Below are 13,992 nucleotides of genomic sequence, written 5' to 3'. Positions count from 1 at the left end.
CCTGCCCCCTCGTGTTCCAAATAGGAAGTACCAAGAAGCTAAAATCCCATAGACCTCTATTTAGAAATAAACAGTTATTACTCAGTCATTCTGAGTAATAACCATTCCTACTCTGACACCTTTTTTTTCACCTTTTCATGCTAATCCTACGTTTTTCGTTATATTTTTTCTTTATCGCAAGTCATTCAAGCTATAAACTAACCAATCTGATGCCTCAGTAAAAGCATGTGGTGCCCCCTGGTCCCCCACCTCAAACATTTGATTGACAGATTCTCAGTGGAAGGGGTGTGGACTTCGAACAAGCTTACTCGTAATAGAAACGTGACTCGGATCGACTTGGACCAATGACTGTCGACTGGCTCCAAATGTTGGCGCCAGTTATGAGGAAAATGGTGTCTGTATTAGCTTCATTTCCCTGGAGCTGGAGGTAAGGCATTTTCTATGGATGACGCCACACCATCTTTATTTACAGTCTTTGCATAGAACCGAGAACTTGAGCCGTTTTTTTTACATTGCATCACATAATTACACAAAATCATGTCTGCATGACAAGACAGAGAGAAAGGCCTAGTCTTTTACAAAAAACAAAAAAGGGTAAACTATTTAAATCAAAGGAGGTTAACATGGTCCTATATATTCTTTTCATTTTCATGGAAACATAAAAACAGTGAACATGTTTGCACACTACACTAAAATTGTTGCAAAAATAATCCAGTTTATTAGTACTTAAGTATTTGTTACTTTTTCAAATTCTCACGTCTGTGAACTAACTAATAAAAACGCTCAACAAGTTTTGTTTTGTGTAAGATTGGTGCCGTAACATGCTTTGAATAAATGCACAGGGACAAATATATTTGCAAACCTATAGCAGATCTCACAAAAAGTGTCTTTGTGCTGCATTCCTGTTGCTCTGCAGAGCTTCAGTTTGCTGGTGTTTGTAAAGTAGGCCTTTTTTTATTGTAACCTATGTTTAACAGCCGTGCCCCATTCAGTATTAATATAATATATGTCCAAAAATATCTGTAGGTGGCTTATTATGGCTGTGTTTCTGTTAAGACTGGTCTGTTCACTTTTGAAAAGTAAAATGCAGAGTAAAAAATGTTGAATTAGCAGATGTTGAGAAAAAAGGAATAATTTCATTCTAGAAATTGCTCTTCAAAAGCTGGAGATCAATGGCTTTTTCAGTAGTCCTGCACTTAGGTTCACACTGCTAACCGGTAACATTAGGAGTACGGTAACAACGTGTTTGCATTACAAGCAGTTAGAAAGCAGAGTTTCTGTGAAACAGAACTGCTTAGCTGAGAACTTTCTTGCTGAGAACTGAAAACTTTCAGCAACGCATGATACCAGTTTAGTGGTTGTAGAACCAGATCTGTCAAGTTGTATCTTTGATTTTAATCTTTTGTCATTAAGTGACTTAAATGTCTGAGGGTCACACAGCATTAACCTCTTTAGACCTGACGTCTACATACGAGGACATCACATTGTGGGTTTTAGTTCACTGTAGTTAATTCTGATTACCTGCGGCCCTGTGACTATGAAAGAAAAAAGGCATATCAAGACTTTATTTACTTATCAGTTTTATTCAAGAATAACTATGAAAAGGCTGAATGACGTCACTGCAAATTGCCCTCCACAAGTCTTGATTAGCCAGTTTTCACTGTTTATGTTGGAGGTGTTCTCTATAAAAAAAAAAAAAACAGAAGAGCATTGTTCAATTCTTGTCGTTCTAAGTCACCTGACTTCCAAAGAAAACTCATGATTACTCACAATTGAAGAAAGCTCTCATTTATAATGGCAGTAACAAGCTTAACATATCACAAAATTATGACTTTAACCTTAAACAAGAAAATCATCCAGATGAACGTGAACGTATTTCCTCCTCGTCTCTGTCTGTGGAGCTGATGCAGCAAATGCTTAATTCCTATAAAATTAGATAACAGTGAATGTGTAAATGTTTGCCAATGGTCTACTTATTTTTGTATAGTTTTCTAAAGGTGTAACATGTATTCGCAACAATTTGAGCAGCTGGAGAAAATTAAGAGGAGAAAAGAAGTAAAGGAAGACTATTTGTTGACTTTGGCTTTATGGTGTACCACAATGGCTTTGCAGAAAAGCTGGTTTTTATGTGCTAACAATTTAACTGCCAGAGGAGCTGAAGGGTTTCTTTTTTTTTCTCTCATACAGCAAACACATTCCTTGTCTCCTAAAGTCAATGATAACACAGAGCCTTTTTAAAACCAAAGAAGCGTCAGGATTCCTATTAGTGCTTTTTCATTCCACTCAGTTTAAGGTGTTTGACCCCACCCAAGAGTAATCAATGTAACAATAAATGTTTGAAATTAAAATCTGGAAAAAGTTTATGAACATTAGTGATGCAGCACACATGGTACTGTTTTAAATTTAGATAAAACATCTACAAGTCATGTTGTTCACCTGAGGCTGCATTTCTGTATTTATTTTTTTTGTCGCTGCACGGTTAAGTCTTACATGTCTGCAGCAATAACCCAGAGGCCTGTCAACATTTGTTTTCCCAGCCATGTATCCTCACAAAAAAAACAACCAAATAAGAAACCCACAATTTTCCACACATTCTGTCTCCTTCTCCGTCTTCTATTCTGAACAACTCAAGCGTTGCATGCCAAACAAAATGTTCTTAACTTCCTTTTAAGACTCAATACTTACATAGTTCTTATTGAAACAAAAACATGTAAGCAACTTATTTGAAAAAATGTATTTACAAACAAAATTGATAACATTTTCTGTAATGCAAGATGTGTAGCATTAATAACCTTATCACTATAATAAAGCAAAGGTCTTTCATGGTTCAGACATCTGTCACTTTTCTCACAAGTCTCACTGCAGCTTCATCTCAACTTACCTGTAACATGACCGCAGGAACACTGGTTTCATTTAAACTTGCACTCAGTTTTCCAAAGGTTTATGAGACTTCCCTTAAGATACAGCAGTTAAAACAAAGCTTTGACAGTAACAAAAATCCCTTTTTGACATGTTAAAAAGCTGCACGGCCCCTTATATAGCTATGTGGGTTTAGTGTTCTTGTAGTGTTGCAGAATGCTTTATACAGCTTTTACTACAGTGACCCTGAACTCCATGTCACACCAACAAATCATTGCAAAAACAGCAAAATAAAAAAGTATTTAAAAAAACATGTACAATGTCCCATAGAACGAACCTTTTCCAGTTTCTGCAAAAAAATAAAAATAAATAAACATTTTGGAAATCAAGTAATTTCCAGGAATTAAATGAGAAGTTAAAAAATGAAACACGAAACCAGAAAAGATAGGTACATCACTGATTGGATGATGACATTTTTCCATTTTATCAGAACGTTGTTTGGCATGAAATGAAAGTAAAAATTCTCTGTACTAATCAACCTTTTTAGTAAGCTGATATTAAAGATGCATTTGAAAGAGCTCAAAGTTAAAATTAACATCATCCAATCAGCAATGTCCTATAGTTCCTACCTTTTCTGGTTTCTTATTGTGTTTTGTCTTTGACGTTTTGTTTTAATTTCAGGTCATTACTTTTGTTTTCTAAAGTGCTTCATTTTTATTTTATTTTATTTATTTGGAATTTTGTTTTGTTTTTTAATTTTTGCTTTGTTCTGCAATATATTTTTGACTTGAGTGATTTGTTGGTGTGATTTATTCTTAAGGGCCACCGTACTTTACTGTACTTTACATGTTCTTCTGTTTCAAATTAGTTCTCCACATTGTAAATTAAGGCACCAAAACATTTTTAGGGAGAGAAAAAATTCCTGAGCTAATCTTTGTTTTTAACAAATAATTAATTAATAATGATGTATTTTATTAGACTGAAAGACTGTTTTTTTATTTGAATGTTATATTTTAAGTGACAAAGGATTGACCTTTTGACCCCTCCCTGATGGTTTTCTGCAGACACTCCACACCAGACACCTCACATTACCTACAATAATTCTCTGTATAACATACATTGTTGTTATTGATCCTTCAATAAATGTTGTCGATTTTATAACTTGTTTTTTCTTCATTTTGGTTAGCTCAATCTCCTCTCAAATAAAAGGCAGCGACACAACAGAGAGTTTGTTAAATGTCCAAAACCTGGATGTGATTGAACTAGATTAGGAGAGACAGCAGAGAGACACTTCCTCCTTCCTCTTCATGGTGGGTGAGAAGAGCAGCTGCCATGGGAACTCAGTGGCTCTTTCCACAACCACTTCGGAAGCTTATTATAAACAATTATTGTGCACTGAAAGCTGCTGGAAGGGTGGAGGATTTTAAAAAGTGCATCTTCTCTTATCCACCCCCACCCCCCAATCTCTGTTTGTGATCTGGGCGTGTTTTGGCCATGGTGTTGCTGCATTTCATGATGTTGCCAATATAAGTGAATGAGAGGCTTTCATAACTCTGATGAAGGGAGTGACACGCAGAAAGCTGGCACAAGTGTACACGGAGTTTGTTTACCAAAAAGTGCGACAACCTATCGGGCGCAACCACGCAAAAATCGGGATTTTGTTGTGCGTTAAATTATAAATGAAGATTAAAGCTGCATTCATGTGGAACAAATGGGTATAAATGGTTTGACGTGAGGCCAATATTCATTACGTTCCAAATACGATCATAATAAATGTATTATATTTACTTTGAGTTTAAAATATGGATTTGAGAAAAATGAAACTAAACGTGGCAAAAAAAGAGGGTGGGTGTTTGAGGCCCACGTGAAAACCTTATTTTTACAGCTTTGGAGAAACGCAGCCTCTCTGTTCATCACCTCTGTTCCACATAAAAAAAATAACCCTAAGAACTTACCTTTTTCCAAACACGGACTTAAAGCGTTCAAAGTGTCCAATCGCCTCTTCCTCTTCAGGTTTTTGGTTCTCTGCCTGCGCGAAGAGCCTACTACTGAAGACGTCCTGCCTCCATCTCTCACTTTTTACGCAGTTCTCCTCAAAGCTGAACTCTTATGTCGGGGGGGAAAAAACGTCCACAGTCCACGAGCTGTTCTCTGCTTTTACTTTTTGTGAAGACGCTGGGCTCGGCTCACTTCCCCGTTACGCGATGTGCCATGAGCAGCAGGAGCCGCGCATCATGTTATTTCCTGCCTTCAAGTCCACACATGACTGAGGCGCCGTGGGTCGTACCCAAACATCAGGGCGCTGTGTGGTAACAGTGAAACAGTGTGACGGCAGAAGTTTGCAGCTGGAGTCGCATTAAGGCGTATTTTTGACCCGATTGTCCAACCAGAACTATAAATCGTCTAAAAATATTTAACTGTGGGAATAGGAAGCCGCTCGTTTGGGCTATGAAATCTTGAAGTTGCTCTCTACTTTGGGAACAATGAGTTCAGATGAATGCCTTGGGCTGGTAGACTTCCACGGAACAGGTCGTGGGCGGAGCAATGATGAGTCATTTTACTAGACGCAGTGAGTTCCAGTAAAACACATGATAGCATATCTGCGCAGACCAGTGCCTTCAGCAGAGACGCGCACAAACGGCACCGGAGCCGAGGGCCACGCAACCAGCGTAAAACAGCGTTTAACTGCTGCAACTTTTGCAACCCTGCTGCGCCACGGTTCTCTGAGATTACGCAAAGAGATTCAAGAAGGAACCAATATGATCATAGTTTAATTAACACGAAAATGCAGGATGAAAGCCTGAAAAGAATTGCGCTGAAAAACAGCACATTATGGCACAATACATACTCTTTTTGACCATAATAAAAATACTAGGCTGTAAAGATGAATCCACTCAATGAATTTGATCCATGAATGCATTCATCAATCTGTCTGTAGGAAGTTAATCAAATTGAAATTCAAAAGGAAATTAATTGATTATATTGGAAAATGCCATTTGGATTGAGGCATGGTAGGTTTTCCTTACTCTAAAGTAAAAACGACCAAGTGCATCACAGTAGACAACACTCACATGATGGCAGCAAAAAATGATCAAGTCATCATTCCAGTCCAATGTGTGGAAACACTTTGAATTTTGCAAAGACCTGACCATACAGTTCATACAATTTTGATGTGGAAAAACAACAGGAAACTAAGTGTCAATGGATTTGCCATTATTTCTTTTTTACTTGTTGGTTGGTACACATATTTAATGTATACTTAATCATCTTGCAAGAAATACAAGAATTCTGGAAAACTTCACCTGCACTGTGCGCAGGTATGTATCTCTGAGTCACACTGGTTGAATTTTTGGCTAAAGATATCCTGGATCCATTTTAGAGCAGTGAATCGTTTTAGCAGCCACAAGATGTGAATCGAATCTTTGTAAAATTGTTCCCCCCCTCCCTATAAAAAATGTGCTTCATTTTACATGTATTTTGCCTTCATTTGACAGTTTTTCCTTACTTTTGATTACATTTTTTAATTCAAGCTGAATTTAGTAGAAATCTCCCGGCGTCTCATTAACTTAACATTCCACAACTGAATAAATATTTACATGTTACCTAAAGACACCTTCAGCTGCCTGATGACATCTGTGTTCACAAATATTTACTTTGGTTTATAACAGCCAGCATTTTTCTTTAACATTCAACCACAAAAACAAAAAGAAAGCCTGAGATTAACTAAAGCTTTTCTTTGTTCTTCTGCAAACTCAGTTAAACCCAAAGCAAAAAGCTGAAGCTTTGATCCATGTTACAATGTTTGGGTTGTGGATGAATGGTGTGCGTGTTGTGGTTGTTCTGTGCAGTCCACAGAAGACTGCAAAATTGTCTTTGAGAGGCCAAACATGTAAGAAGGAACCTTCAGAAAAGCATGTCTACAGCTCACAAACAGCTCATCTTTCCTTTCTCTTCAATTTCTCTGAACCTGTCTAACACTAGGCCACACCTGCAGGTGATAACTTTCAACAAAAATAAGACATTTTTAAAATACCATTTGATAATTTACTGTTAATCTATTTCCTCAAACAAAAATAATCACCTTCACTTAAAGACCCACCTGCAACACCGGCTGCCACAAGATCAATACAGGTTTCCCTTAACAGTGAGTATAAAACTTTTCAAGTCCGACCCCAATCATCTTTTGATCTATTCTAAAAGCCTTCCCAGTGGTCTTTTAGTTATAAACACATTGTGGTTTTTGTACCCCCCCCCCCCCCCCAAATAAAAAAAGTGTTTTTTTGGGCACAGTTTCTGCAAAGCAGCAGGGGTTTATTGGAAATGTGAGTCTTGGCCGCAAATGTGGGCACTGAGTAAGCCTGCCTCATTTTCCTCATCATCTGTTTATAGCAACCCTCATAGTTTTTTTTTATGTTTATAACATTTAAAAAGTCAGTACTATTGAGGCAAAACTCCTACAGGACCCTCGACTGGATTAAGGCTATGCATTAATTAAAGTTAGGGTTATAGTTGTGTTGCAAAAAAAAAGACTTAAATTTTGTATGTTTGTACTGTAGTGTTTTACTGACATCAGGTTTCTGTTTGTGCCAATGAGTTCCCAATAACCAGCAGGCAAACGCAGTCAAAACAAGGACCGAAAACCAGAAGATCATGTCTGGATATGACGCTCGGTGATGCAAGCAGAGTGACACAAACAATAGTTTTGCACTGAGTGAGGGTCAGTGCAGTTGTTAAGTAGACAGTAGCCGCGTTTACATGGGCAAAAGTAATCGGAATGAACGCCTGATCGGAAAGAAAATGCGTCATGTAAACGCGCCGTTCGGAATACTCTGCCCCGATCAGACTCATTCGGATCAGAATTTCTTTCCGATCGAGATAGGTGGGTTATATCGATCGTTTATCCGATCGTGGAGCATGTAAACGGTCATTCCGATCGTGTGTCACTGCTGCTCTGGTTTACGTCATGCATAGAAGGTGTTTCGCTGTGAGAAAGCTTTGGAGCTCATACGGGACCGACCAGCTGCTCTGCGGACGCCCCGTGAAAAGCGCCGCTCCGCTCTCGCCCCGCTGGCTCTCCCCTCTCTTACACCCCTCACGGGGGAGATTCGGAGGAGGAGCGCTTCGTGCCCCCTGACGCTCACTCGGTCCACTGGCACCCGAGTGAGCAGAGCAGCTGGATTAATAATTTTGTGTCGGGGGGGGGGGCTTTTTTACGTGTGCGTTTTGTTGTTTTCTTATGTGTGGGAGAATTCAGACTGCGAGCCGTCCCGCCGCTCTGGGTTAGCGGCTGCAGGACTCAGGAGGAACCGTGTTCGAACAGAGCTCGGGCCGCTAGCTCACAGAGTGGCTTTGGGGCGGTCTGTGTGAACTTTCAGAGCAGAAATAAATGTCGCTCAGTCCTTAGAAAGCTGCAGATTGCTGCGTTTCTTGCACGGTCCTGGATTTTGTGTCCATCCATCAGGCTAATGATGTTAGCCCGTGTTAGTCTGTCCTAAGCTTTCGTCCAGCTTAATTCTTCCACAAAAAAAGCACTGACCACACAGATTAAATATAACGATGAGCGAACAGGCAATTCATAATATTCATGACATTAATAAAAGCACGTTTGGAAGATCGTCTCGTATGTTACCGAGCTGCTGCATAAATGTCTGTGGAAGCGGTTTGTTTACAACGGGACCTATATCCGCATCCGGGTGATTTTTACACTACTGCGCATGCCCAAATGATTCATTCCGAACGAGAGTGTGAGCCATGGGAACGTTTGTTCTAATCGGAAAAAGGTTTTCTGTGCCCATGTGCACGGGTGAATTTTAACCCGACCATTGATCCGATCAATATATTCTGCCCATGTAACCGCGGCTAGTGAGTGATTGCAAATGAAAGTCAGGTGTGTGGCATACAGAAACTATGCGCTGGGGTTGCTGGGAGATGAAGTGCATTTAGAACTCTGGAGACGGTTCCCGCTGATGACCAGAGGGGGAGACAGAGTTCTGACAGCAGGACATGAATTTGGGCGGGTTTGGGGTCTGTTTAGAAGTTTTTATTCCTCATTAAAATACTTTTCGGCAAGTGATGTGAAATCAGGGGAGGCACATGAGACAGTACTAAACACGTCATCGTCCTCACCATCATGAGCAACATAAATAAAATAAATATGTATCCACTAATCTGTTCTATAAATGCAATTTATCTGTATCATTTCAATCCTTATTTTCCATCAAATCTGTGTATGTTGCATATTTCTTGTTCAGTTATGGTGCAGGCTTCAAGTGTGAAGCAGCACACAAAACGCAGCCTCACGGCAGATCTCGTGATCCTATGTAAACTGAGTTGAATTCATGCCTTTAGTTTACTCAGTGTATGCTGATAATGTAATGCTTTATTGTTTTCTAATACACTGTTGACACTTTCTACACCCTTCTATACCCTTACTTTCCATTTAATAGTAAATATATTTCATCATCATCCTTCATTTATAAAGCACCTTCCACCACCAGCCACAGAGGCACAAAGTGCTGTACACAGGGAGAACAAAACATTGTACAATCATAAAGCATAAAAGAATAAAAAGCATTAAACCAAATTCAAACAGAGTTTAAAACCAGCATAGTAACAGGGCTTGGCTGATGCTAAAGCGCTGAAATGGAAGAACAATTGTTTTTTAAAACCCTCTAGTTGCGTGACCTCTATAATTGTTGTTGGCAACTGATTCCATAGTTTAGGAGACAACACAACAAAAGCACGCCCCCCCCTGAAACGTATGTTTGGTTCTGGGAACCATTAACTCAAACTGGTCAGTGGAGTGTAAGGACTTTAGGGAGGAATATTTTAAAAGCAGACTGAAGAGGTAAGAAGGTGTTGTACCTACCAGGGCTCAACGGTAAGGATCAGGGTTTTAATAAAAAGCAAATATTGCACTGGCAGCCAGTTCAAAGAGAACAAGATCGGCGTTATGTGGTCAAACTTCTTTGCCCCACAAATAAATCTGGCTGCTACATTTTGGACCAGCTGCAGCCCGGCGATTGAAGCCTTGCCCAGCATTCAAAGAACTGCAATAATTTGGTCTGGACAACACAAAGGCATGGGTGACCATTTCAAGGTTAATTTTTGATATAAAAGACTTAATCCTATCCAAATGTCGCATCTGAAAAAAGAAGGACACAGCATAAAAGTCGCAGCGTTTATTTGGAGGTCGAGCTTCAGACCTGCATTAAGTTTCACACCCAGGTTCGTGATCACAGACTGTTCAAAAGGGGCAAGAGAAAGGAGATCAAGAAAATGATCTTTTTGACCACTAGGGGTAAACACAATTACCTCAGTTTTCATTTGGGCCAACAAAGTTGGCTGGCATTTGAGGTGTAACTTCCGCAAGGCCGACAATTATTGTGTTAATAGTTGGGTCGGATCCCTTAGAGGTGTCAACAATAGTGAAGGTGATACCACTGTAGCTTGTTGTGAGCAAAAATAGCGACAGTCAATTAAGAGGCATAACAGGTTTCATAAAAAAGACTTTGCATCATAAACATCAAGGCTGCAGGCCTCTGGCGGGTTGAACAGGAAATAGGCTTTAGAAAATGAATAGATGTTGCAACAACATCCATCTTTTCTGTTTTAGACTACAACAGGATTTCTGTGTGGCAAAGTAAAGGTAATATTTGTTGAAAATGGTTTTATGTTGCTTTTTTTCTTTTGTTATTGGTAAGAGATACTGTCATGACCCAGCTGATAACTCAAATTCAATGTAGCAGGGAAACAAGAGCCAAGCAGCTAAATAAATTGATACATTGGAGAACTGTCTGTGCCCCATACACCGCCCAGTTCCAGAGAAGGAGAAGACCATGGAGAAGCAGATTAAATCATCTCCTTTCTAGCACCAACCCACTGCTTATTGTACGCACCACAAACAGCCAAAAGGTATTGGATCTACCTTCTGTTCACAGCCCCCTCACTCATGGTGAGGAAATTTACACCCAAGATTCCCCAGAAATTTTCTTTTCTGCAAAAAATAATTGAGAAGCACTGGCCTAAGCAAAGGAGAGTGTTATCCCATATACGACCACCAGATGTCAGTGTTGATCAGCCTATGTGACCTAATCGACCATCATTTCTGTAGCTCCACCTTTTTTTAACATGGTTTTATTTTTCCAGGATGTTTTTTTAACAATCTAGACTTTTAAAAACATTTCATAACATCGTTTATATTCGTTATTATATTTCATTCAGTTATTCATAAAATCACTTGGAACTTTTTAACACTTCTGCAAAAATGTCCAAGTAGAAATGAAATACCCCCAAAAATATCCTCAAATATGTAGCATTTTATGCCCATATTGATTTTTTTTTTTTTGTAACAATGTTTCATTTTTTGGATTCTCCACGTGGATTGGCCATATAAGTAAAAATTGTAGGTTTTGCACAGAACCCGTTCTGCTTGTTCAGGGGTCTGTTTGAAATTAGCTGTTATCATAGCAGCACCACACATGATAATCCACAGACTACCCATCAAGAAGTAAATCTAACTTTGAAGATGAATTGCTTGTTACCCTTTTTGATCTTAGCTGGACAGCATGTGTCTGCTGCTGCACTCAATGGGACACCTACACTTTAATTACTTGTGGGCATCTGTTAATTCTCCTGTCTATCTATTTACTGTTTGTTTATTTTATGATCACATTTAAGCCATCTGAGACGGGGCAGGCCAAGCCATTCTGCAAGGACATTCCACCTGTCAGATCCAATTTCCCGTGAGTTTTGAGGGACTGAAGCAGAAACAATGAAGCTCAGTTTTGTTTTTCTATTTGTTCCCTCCCAGGGCGTTTTTATTGTGCTTTTGACTTTTTTTGTTGCTTTATGAAAATGTTACAAATATGTTTTTTTATTTATCGAACACAAAAAAGACTAACTTAAAACGATATTTTTTATATTTAAGATTTTGGCTATTTTCTCAAAAGCAGAAAACATATATTTACGACACAAAAGAGCGTGTTTCTGCATTCAGTCAGCAGCAGTGGCTCCTTCTGTCATATTACCCCTCTTTCAAGGACAGAAGTTGCAGACGAATATGGAAAGCGTTTTGACTGAGTGATGTAATGTCTGACAGGAGTTTAAAACCTAACATACTATTCAAAAAAACAATTTTTTTCCATAGGAATTCTCTTCATTGGTCACAATTTGGTCAAAACCGGAATCCTTATTATGGAGTTTAAATTGGTTTTTGCTGCATTTCCACTCCATACTGCCCTGTCACCAGTACGGACCCACACCGAAGGTTTTCAACATCTGGAACCAATACAGATGTGCTGGCTATCTGTAGGACCAGGGGATTGGAGGTTGTAGGCTGAGTAAGGGGAGGGTGAGGGGCTGGGCTGGTTGCTACTTTGGCCCTGGGGGTCTGTGTGTCCCTGACTTCAAAATAAACTTGATTGCTAACAGCTGGCAGTCCTAACTCACCCAGTGTCAGAGCTCTCCTCTGATGTCAACCTTGTCAGTATCAAGGCCCACACAATGGAAGGCCAAAGGTAGCGACGAGGACTGTGTCGGCACTGGAATGAGATTCAGAGGGTGACCTTTTTCTCTATGAAGGTTGTTACCATAAATAACTTCTAAGATATTGTTGAGGCACCTCTGAATGAAGCACTCACTATTGAAGTGCAGCACCAAGATCAAATATTTAAACTGAATGACTGTTTATCACGTTGATAAGTGTTCTGCTGCTTTCAATAAGGTATTTTATGCTGGCTGATAGTGTTTTTAAAACCTGGTACAAAGCCAGCTGTTCTTCTATGTTTTTTTAAACAAACAGTCTATGCAAAAAAAGCCAAAAACCCTTTGAGCAGTAAGAGTAAAATCTTCAATAAATGATCTCACAAAATTGTAAGACATTAAAAAGTACACAAGTGAACATGCAGCTATTAGTGGAACTTGGCACAAAAATGGAAAAAAAGCAGCATGAAACAGGATGATGATATGTTTACTAAAGGGACACGGAGACAAGCAGCAGGTGAAGTAATTACAGCCTGAGTCAGGTGTGAACAGCTGACAGGACAAACGTCAACAAGGGGCAAAGTGAAAGAAGGTGAACATCAGCTGAAATGACTAAAGAGAGAAATGTAAACCACACAAAAAAATATAAAAAACATGAAAAAAGCAATAAGGAATCATTAGTGGAGAAAATTACAAAAATAAATTAAACAGGTTAAAGTTTGAGACAGTTTAGGGACTCCTTATTTTCTAGGTGGCAACAAAAATAAATGACTGCAGTTCAGTTTCACCCATCAGGATGTTGTCAGACCTGCAGAGTCTTTCTTAAAGTTTTTTTCTAGTAATCATAAGTTTACTTTTTGGTATTGTCTATGACGTTTTGATACTAAGCAGTTTCAAAATATGTCCACAAACTTCTAAATTAATATACTCTATGAAGAATATTGAATTGCTGTTGTTCTTTAAAAAAAACAACTGTGTCTATGTGTTTCCCTCTGTTAAATATTGTATATTTGAGTTTTATTCAAAATCATTAACAGTTGTGGATCTGTTGACTTGCTGACTTGTTAGAATTTGGCGCACACACGTTGATCCTAACAGTGAGCTGTATTGGAAAAGGCATTCTGCATGATGGGACACTATTCTGTAATCCTTGTGAGAAGTTGCTGCTTTAAAAGGGAAACCTTAGCCTGGGACACTGATGATAAAAGACCTCTGTAGATACATTTCCCATCTGGAACCCCTGATCAGTCTTGCTAAACCTTTATCAAGCCTCAGCCCAGAGCTGAAGATGGACCTCACTACATGTGTCTGTGGGGTCAGTGGGTGGTCTGTGGCTTCAGGTGGGGTCATGGATTCATTATCAACCCCACGTCTGTCAAAGTCAGCAAAGAATTGGTAAAGCATGTCTGCTAAATTGCTGTTGTTCTCTCCAGGTGGTTCCTTGTTGGGGCTGGAGTTGGTTGAATGTCTTGCTTTACATGTTTTGGATTTTCATTTAAATTGACAGTCTCAGCCTTATTCTCGATTCTCTTGGGTCTATCTATCTATCTATCTATCTATCTATCTATCTATCTATCTATGCCCCCCATTTTTACATTTAGTCTTCTTTTTAGATTTTCGTAGTATCAGCCACAGCAGTTAATATAAGAA

The 13,992-nt window shown here is 39.1% G+C and overlaps 1 protein-coding gene across 1 annotated transcript in view; it reads right to left on the bottom strand.

Annotated features, from left to right (window-relative positions):
• LOC101162184 (signal transducer and activator of transcription 5B-like) overlaps positions 1-5,343 on the bottom strand; it is a 34,762-nt gene extending 29,419 nt beyond the window's left edge. The window contains exon 1 of the mRNA XM_023956571.1: positions 4,815-5,343. The gene's annotated coding sequence lies outside the window, so the exon portion shown is untranslated. The remainder of the gene's footprint in view (positions 1-4,814) is intronic.
• Between the last annotated feature and the right edge of the window lie 8,649 nt (positions 5,344-13,992).

The sequence above is a fragment of the Oryzias latipes genome, chromosome 7, assembly GCF_002234675.1.
Source record: "Oryzias latipes chromosome 7, ASM223467v1".
NCBI classification, from domain to species: domain Eukaryota; kingdom Metazoa; phylum Chordata; class Actinopteri; order Beloniformes; family Adrianichthyidae; genus Oryzias; species Oryzias latipes.
Note: the sequence above shows the minus strand (reverse complement) of the source record. Positions and strands in the feature narration are given on the sequence as shown.